We start from the raw sequence: 8,691 nt of genomic DNA on the forward strand, positions 1-8,691 counted from the left end.
TGCAGCAAAAAAAATAAAAATAAAGAAGGGTTAACAAAATAATCATGTTTAGTGATCTATTTTGTTCTAGTCACTATACTAAATAATCGATGGTAAAGTGATCGAGATTCGATAATAACATTAAAGGGGAAAAAATTCACGGCTTAAGATTTTGCCAAATTTTTTAAACATAAAATGAATCTTCCTAAATTTTTTTGAAAATTATATACCGACATAGATTTCATAAAATATAGCACCAAATAATCACATAATTTATTTAGATTTTTGACATTATTTGATTGCCGCGCATGATCGATCAAATAATGTCAAAGAACTGTGAATTAACAAACTTTTTAATATGATTTTTTTTTTTACAATTTTTTATATGATTTTTTTGGTTCGCTATGTCGTCGCTGATTCCTTGATATCATCAATAAATACAAACGCATTTATTCTACCTTAATTCCATGATTTGTTGTAATGATCACTATAGGATAAATAAATCAGTTGCTGTTCCGAGGACAAAAATCTCTGTAAAAAATATTTTTATGAGTTAACATCCACCATATGCTAAACACTAAGTTAAAATAATAATTCATTTAAAAAATTAATCGTTATTAGTCTCATCTCATGAATCATTTTTCATTTTATCAATTTTCATTTTCTAAATAATTAATCAATAATTGCGATGACTTGCGTGTTGAAGAACAATAAATATAGGGGTTGGTGCATTGCATTACATTTTCATTTACGTATCCCTTTAAAATTTTACTTTGCTTTGCAGTCAAACATTTATGAGACCTAACGTGAACGAAGCAAATACAAAGGTATACGAATATTGCATGGAAGACCTATGGAAGAAACAATGTTAATATAACTTGTCAACAAACTCAACCACCGCATTACATTCACACAGTGGTCCACAACATCACGCGAAATGCATGGGTTTATTAGGCACTTTTACAAAGAATGAAAATACAATTTCATTTTCTTCTTTAAAATCAAATTTGTATAAATCTCGGATTGAATTCAAAATGAAACAAGCAGGAATTAATTGTACATGTATATAATGCTCGGTTGGGAGATTTGTTAATTTTTTTTTTTCACCCAAATTTAATGTCCTTAACAAGGTGGGAGATCTTTTGGTGGAGGCAAAACAGATTGATCTTTGCCTTTCCCATTTTCCACTACAAATGCTGTTTTCAAACCCCAACCAATGACAGTGCATAAACCACACTCCTGCAAATAATTACCATCAATTATTGCCACAGATATATAAATATTTTTCTCCTCCCCATTTTGACAAAAAAATAAATAAAGGGTTCCATAGGTGAGTGAGTGAAAGGAGAAAAGTATTTTTGCGACTGTTATTATTGTTAGCTAAAGTCAATTTTGGCTAATCATTCATCAAAACAGATTAAAATATACTTTACAATTTATATATTAATTTAGGTTATCTAATTCTAATCAGCAAAGTTCAAAGATAATTGACTTTTTTATTCTTAAAATATTATTTGGCATGTATAAGAGTTGTATTTGGAATGTGAAATCAATAAGTGAAAAAAATTGTTTGTTTGCATGATTAATCGTGGTTTAATGAATGACAATGAAAAATAAATAGTACCTGGGTTGTCAGCCCTAAATCTGATGGCGGTCCAACCACCGGTGGGAACTCCAACGGTGTTTCTTTCAGGAGGATCAACTAAGTTGAACTTAAGCCGGGTCTTTACTGGAGTTAAAGTTACCGACTCCGCTTCCAACCACAAAAAAGTTATATCCATGGAGATGGAAAGGGTGTGATTCCACAGTTAGAAGATTAGTGTCTTGTAAAACCAACTCGATGCTCGAATTGAAAGCAAGTTTGTTGACCATCGTCCATTATTTAGAGGAAAAAATAATAAATAGCAGAATTTTTTTTGAACCAAAATAATAAATAACCATATTTAATCTTCTCTCTTAAAAAAAAAACCATATCTAATCTTCAAATATTGGAATATGAAAAGTTCTATGTAACCTACCTTTTGTGTATATTTGATTTGATTAAAAAAATTAGCTATGATTCAATCAAACACTTTGTTTTAAAAATCTCTTATTTACAAGCTCAGCTAATCACACTATAGCACTAGCAGCGTTGAATCTCATGTCCAGTAATAATGATGATAAAAAATCAATCAAATAATCATTCTCCTATTGTATTATCATCAACAACAACATAAACTGCTCAAATTTAATCAAACCTTGAATAAATAGGCCGAAGAAGGTATCGGGAATCGGCTGACCGGAAGATTATGAGCTTTTGATCAGAAGAAGTGTCGATCTGGTTGTGGATACAATCACTAAAGCTTAGGGAAGTGTAATAATAACACAGAACAAGAGAAGAGTGTGGAGAGTCCTGGAATAAGAAAGAACTCTACTAGAAAGCTACATTGATTCGGTACATAAATAAATAAATAAAAGTCAGGAAAAAATGGGTTTCGAGTCTTTCGATTAAGAAGATGATGGGCTTCTAACCTTGACGACGTGTGGGTCAGTCATCTTTTCCGCTTTGCCTTGCTGTACATTTTTCTGGATTTCATTTATGCGAGTAAATAAATAAGGAAAAAGAGAAAGGGATCAAACAAATCAGAATAACCGTCGAAAAGAAATCAGAACAACTATCGAAAAGAAAGATCGAGCAACCCGATTTCAACGAAATCCTAGCAAATATATCTTTGGGGAGAGAAAGATTGTTAACCGTGTAAAAGAGAAGTGTATTTTTGGATCGCTGTTTACAAGCGATAAAATACCATTTCTTATCTGATGTTTGACAAGATATGGGCTTCAAGATATGGGCCTATTACAACAATAAAATTTGGGTTAAATTTCGTATTAAAATTAAAAATCAAAATTGAAAAAAAAGTAGCTATGTATAAAAAACAAAAAACTAACAAAAAAAAAAAAATACTAACATAGCTAGAATTTGATGTTGAAATTTTTTAGTTTGAATAAAATGTATTAAAAAAATGGGGCTGTGTATTAAAAAACAAAATACTACGTAGCTAAAGTTTGATGTTGAAAATTTTCATTTTGAATCAAATATAACAGTAATGTAAATAGCCAAGTAACATTGAAAATATATGAATTATGTTAAAATTTTACAAAATTTACATTTTAATTAAAGTCTAAAAATATTATATTTTGGAAAATGCAATAGGAAAACAAATTTATTTTGTCTAATTACATTCCATATTTTTTTAATTGAGCTAAATCTATAATTTAGAATTTTTATACTGTTTAAAAGTTACAAAATTATAATGTAAATAAAATTTGATATTGATAATAAAATAAAAAGGGAGTTATAAAAAAAAGCCTTAAATTTTATTATTATAATGACATAAAAAGTTATAAAATAATATTATTAAAAATTCTTAGAAATAATAATATAAAAGTTAAAGCCTCGACAAAAATGTATTAGATATATCTTAATTTATTAATATTCTCAACTAATCCTTAGCGCGCGGACAATTTGCTTGTATATCATATAATAAGATAGTTGAAAGTTATGTACAATTAAATAAATCAATCAAATTTTGGGAGACGATAATAAAGTACTTCGTATTTTCATTTGCGTAAGAATGAATACAAATCATCTATCTTTTTTTTCTGTCTCGCTACATGACTCTCAAATCAAAATTTATCACGTTGTCACCTTTTTATTGTTATTATACTTTAGAATAATAATTAAAAGAAACCGTGATGTGACTTGTTTTTATTGGATACACGAAAAGGGACAGACGATCTAGAGAGGTTACATTACCATAGCTAGCTTCAAAGCAATATATACACTGATAAGGACTTACTGTTTAATTCTTGAATAAAAACTTAAGTCTAGAAGATGTCCAGTGCAATGTTACGATAATTAATTAGACTGTGCCGTAAGCAGGGAATGTATGAATATATGGTATTAAAAAAAGATAGTGAAAGTAAAGACAAAAAAACATTGGCTATGCCATATGTTAATGCCTGAAAATGGATCAACACGAAAACCAGTCTGCGGTTCGGTCTAGGGCCGGACCCTATGACCGCGCGGTGGTCGAACGGAGAAGTTGTCCCAACACCCGTACCTCCGCCGTGTCGGAAAAGGAACGAGTAGGGTGAATGGGGGGTGTGACCGCGCCAAAGGTTGGCTGCCTACGTACCCTTTAGTCGGGATCAGGTCATGACGTAGTTCAGGGCGAGTGTGTTCGCTATGTGAGTGGATTCTTGGAGGTCGAGCTCGCTTGGGGGTCGAGCTCGCCTGGAGGTCGGTCCTGCCCGGAGGTCTAGCTCGCCTGGAGGTCGAGCCTGGCTGGATGTCGAGATCGCTTGGAGGGTCGAGCTCGCCTGGGGGGTCGAGCTCGCTTGGGGGGGTCGAGCTCGTCTGGAGGCCAAGCCTGCCTGGAGGCCGAGATCGCTTTGAGGGTCGAGCTCGCCTGGGGGGTCGAGCTCGCCTGGGGTCGAGCTCGTCTGGAGGCCAAACCTGCCTGGAGGCCGAGATCGCTTGGAGGTCGAGCTCGCCTGGGGTCGAGCTCGTCTGGAGGCCGAGATCGCTTGGAGGTCAAGCTCGCCTGGGGTCGAGCTCGTCTTGAGGCCAAGCTCGCCTGGGGGGTCGAGCTCGTCTGGAGGTCGAGCTCGCCTGGGGTCGAGCTCGTCTGGAGGCCAAGCTCGCCTGGGGTCGAGCTCGTCTGGAGGTCGAGCTCGCATGGGGGGTCGAGCTCGCTTGGGGGGGTCGAGCTCGCTTGGGGGGGTCGAGCTCGCCTGGGAGGGTCGAGCTCGTCTGGAGGCCAAGCCTGCCTGGGGGTCGAGCTCGCCTGGAGGCCGAGATTGTTTGGAGGTCGAGCTCGCCTGGGGTCGAGCTCGTCTGGAGGCCAAGCTCGCCTGGGGTCGAGCTCGTCTGGAGGTCGAGCTCGCCTGGGGGGTCGAGCTTGCTTGGTGGTCGAGCTCGCCTGGGGGGTCGACCTCGCCTGGGGTCGAGCTCGTCTGGAGGCCAAGCCTGCCTGGAGGCCGAGATCGCTTGGTGGTCGAGCTCGCTTGGGGTCGAGCTCGTCTGGAGGCCAAGCCTGCCTGGAGGCCGAGATCGCTTGGAGGTCGAGCTCGCCTGGGGGGTCGAGCTCGCCTGGGGTCGAGCTCGTCTGGAGGCCAAGCCTGCCTGGAGGCCGAGATCACTTGAAGGTCAAACTCGCCTGGGGGGTCGACCTCGCCTGGGGTCGAGCTCGTCTGGGGATGATTTTCCAGATATTATTGAGAAGTACCCATGGGTCACGGGACCTGATGGAGGGTCATGGGACCCAATGACGCGGCGATAGCACGCCCTTCAACCCCCTTGGCCTTGTGACTTGTTTGACGGGAGTCACAGGATCCAACGGTTGGCCATGGGACCTGGAGGATGGTCATGAAACGCACCCAAGAGTCACGGGACCTAAACGTTGGTCTTGGGACCTGAGGAGTGGTCATGGGGCCTGAGAGGTGGCATTGGTCTTCATGGCGGTTCACCGGCACGGGGCTTTATGGTGGTTCGCCGGCGCAAGACTTCGCATGGCTTGTCGATCCGAGGCTTCACGGTGCTCGCTTGCCCGAGGTTTCGCCGTGGCTCGTGGGCACGAGGGCTTCGTGGGGCTCACCGGAGGTTCGCCGCGCGACGACGTTGTCCGGCGATGGTTCAGCCGTCCTCGTCGTAAGATCTGGGAGTGGAGGAGAGAAGCCCCTCTCTCCATCTCTTCCTCTTCTCTCTTTTCTTTTTTGTGGCGGCCGTCTGCCTCTCCTTCAGCTAGGGTTTTTGTTTTTGTTTTATAGTCTTTTTTATGGCCCATGAGGCCCATTTGTTTTTGTGGGCTGGAGAAAATCTGACCCAACATTAACCCCCCAGTTTCTTGTGCGATTTGTCGTGCAGGAAACTTGTCTTGTGTTCCTCGAGAGCTTTGTTGTCGATGTCTTTTGATCTTGTGACTTGGAGACGTATCGCATACCGGCGTGCTTCGTGGGCCGTGGATATGTAAAATGTAACCCTGTGGAACTCTGTCTCGTAAGACGTGGCCTCGTAAGGCTTGATCCTGTAGGATCGAGTCCGGTGGGGCGTGGCCTCGTAAGGCTAACCCCGTGGGGCAGTGTCTCGTAAGACATGGCCTCGTGAGGCTTGATCCCGTAGGATTGAGTCCCGTGGGACGTGGCCTCGTAAGGCTAACCCCGTGGGGCAGTGTCTCGTGAGACATGGCCTCGTGAGGCTTGATCCCGTAGGATTGAGTCCCGTGGGACGTGGCCTCGTAAGGCTAACCCCGTGGGGCAGTGTCTCGTGAGACATGGCCTCGTGAGGCTTGATCCCGTAGAATTGAGTCCCGTGGGACGTGGCCTCGTAAGGCTAACCCCGTGGGGCAGTGTCTCGTGAGACATGGCCTCACTACTACAAACAGTGGATTCCACAACGGTACAGTACCGTTGTGGAATGATTCCACAACGGTTCTGTACCGTTGTGGAATCCTCCGCTGTGTAATGATTCCACAACGGTACGAGTACCGTTGTGGAATCTTAGGGATTCCACAACGGTACAGTACCGTTGTGGAAACCTCCACGTTTCCACAACGGGACGGTCCCGTTGTGAAAAATGAATCAATTTTTTTTAAAACTCGCCGCGGCCACGTATTGACTTCGCCGCGGCGTGATCTTCCACAACGGTACCCCGTACCGTTGTGCAATAGTTCGCCGCGGCCAATGACATACATGGCCGCGGCGAACAAGAATTATGTTGATTTCCGAAACGCGCCGCGGCAACGTTACGTACTCGCCGCGGCGTGATCTTCCACAACGGTACAGACGTACCGTTGTGGAATAGTTCGCCGCGGCCAATGACATACATGGCCGCGGCGAACAAGAATTATGTTGATTTCCGTTTCTCGTCGCGGCAACGGTACGTACTCGCCGCGGCGTGATCTTCCACAACGGTACAGACATACCGTTGTGGAATAGTTCGCCGCGGCCAATGACATACATGGCCGCGGCGAACAAGAATTATGTTTTTTTAAAAATTCTCGCCGCGGCAAGGAATACCTTTGGCTGCGGCGAGATGAATTCCCATGAAACTTTGCCGCGGCGTAATGATTACACGTCGCGGCCAAATTGTACCTGAGAGCTATTTTTTTGTTTTCCAATTAAAAACCTGAAAATTAAATATATCCAAAACCAAATATATATCCAAAAAATCCAAATACATCCATAACATCCAAAATATATACATAACATCCAAAACCAAATATATATCCAAAAAATCCAAAAATAAATATCTATATCCAAAATCAAACTAATATTCACATTCTATAAAAGTTTGTACGTAAAACACCCACTCTTCTTGAACTCTCTCTAAGTTATCCGATGTATATGACTTCTTCATTTGTAATTTATCTATACCAACTCCAACAATATCACGCATATAACTTAAAACATAATACCCGCATTCCGTGTTTCCGATTTGTTTGGGAGCCGAAGCATTTGTGATTAAGGTTGATTGACCGTTACTTCGGGCTTCTTGATTGTGAAGCTTGAAATCCGAAAAAATCCTTATACGCCAAAAAAAAAAATTAGAAAAGAAGCATTAGTGGAAATGAAATATTTCAAATAACATGTAATTAATTTACCTTTTTATCAACATCCTTAAATCCAATGGGATTTTATTTTTCAACGGATCGAAGAACATCGCTTGATCTTTCCAAAGATCGAAGACAACAAGCATCCAATGTTCATTTAAATTGTACGGCATCAAAACTAGTTGTTTTGGTTTGCAATTTCGTACTATTTTCCCGATTTGCTTGACGCGTTCGGATAAATGGGCCTCATCGTTGTTGGTTTGGAGGTAGCAACTCAAACCCGCTTCAACAAAACACATTACTTCACTCCGCTTATTTTTGTCTAATATGGATTGTAGATAACTACGAAAAACAATTATTGGATTAGTTAATAAAATGAAATATTGTATATTGATATAAGAAAAAGAATATAAAAGAAATATTTACCCCATGTAAACCGTTATGCATGACGCGCCTATTTCCTCGTATGTAAGGAATTCTTTAACATCGTCAAACATCACCGGAATACGCTCTACGGCGATACTTGCACAAACTTTGACATTGATTGCATCCCCTTTCGGTAACATTACTCGGTTGGCATGTTGGGCGAGCAATCGAAACTTTGGATTAATCAACGTATATGAAATCTTCTTATCGTCATCGGCGCTAGGTTCACTACCACCACCTACCTTCAACACTTGTGTGACCACCGGGCCGCGACTCTCTTTTGCAATTTCAGTTTCTATTAATCTCTTTGGCCACTTAACGAAGCCCCCTACGGCTTCTTCAATAGTCTTGGCTTCATCGGTGGGAATCGGCAAAAAAGCTTTCTTAATCAAAGCCGTCGCAATGCTCACTCGGACGTTTACATCCTCCAAAGATGAAAAATGAACGTGTTCGGCATTCATGTACGCTCGCCCGTTTGCTACATGAATCGTGCCTCCATTCATGAAATCATCAAGGAGGAGAATGCATTCTATGCTTTCATCCGAACACGGTGTCACCGGCGTGGTTGGATTCATTGAGCAACTTGCTCGAACACTATTGGGTTTGTCGGCAACTTCATGTTGAGATTGTTTATCTAATAAATTCACTAATGTTATTAAAAAATATATATAAAAATATTTGACTTTTTTACTTG

The 8,691-nt window shown here is 41.1% G+C and overlaps 1 long non-coding RNA gene across 1 annotated transcript; it reads right to left on the reverse strand.

Moving 5' to 3' along the window:
- Positions 1-842: 842 nt before the first annotated feature.
- Positions 843-2,781, reverse strand: LOC149387387 (uncharacterized). Its single transcript, XR_016300455.1, has 3 exons — positions 2,491-2,781; positions 1,604-2,371; positions 843-1,218 (listed from the first exon to the last, which is right to left on the reverse strand). It is a non-coding gene; the product is annotated as an uncharacterized LOC149387387 (long non-coding RNA).
- Between the last annotated feature and the right edge of the window lie 5,910 nt (positions 2,782-8,691).

Source organism: Urtica dioica, chromosome 8 (genome assembly GCF_054948205.1).
Source record: "Urtica dioica subsp. dioica isolate 48M chromosome 8, U.dioica_male_clone48M_v1_H2, whole genome shotgun sequence".
NCBI classification, from domain to species: domain Eukaryota; kingdom Viridiplantae; phylum Streptophyta; class Magnoliopsida; order Rosales; family Urticaceae; genus Urtica; species Urtica dioica.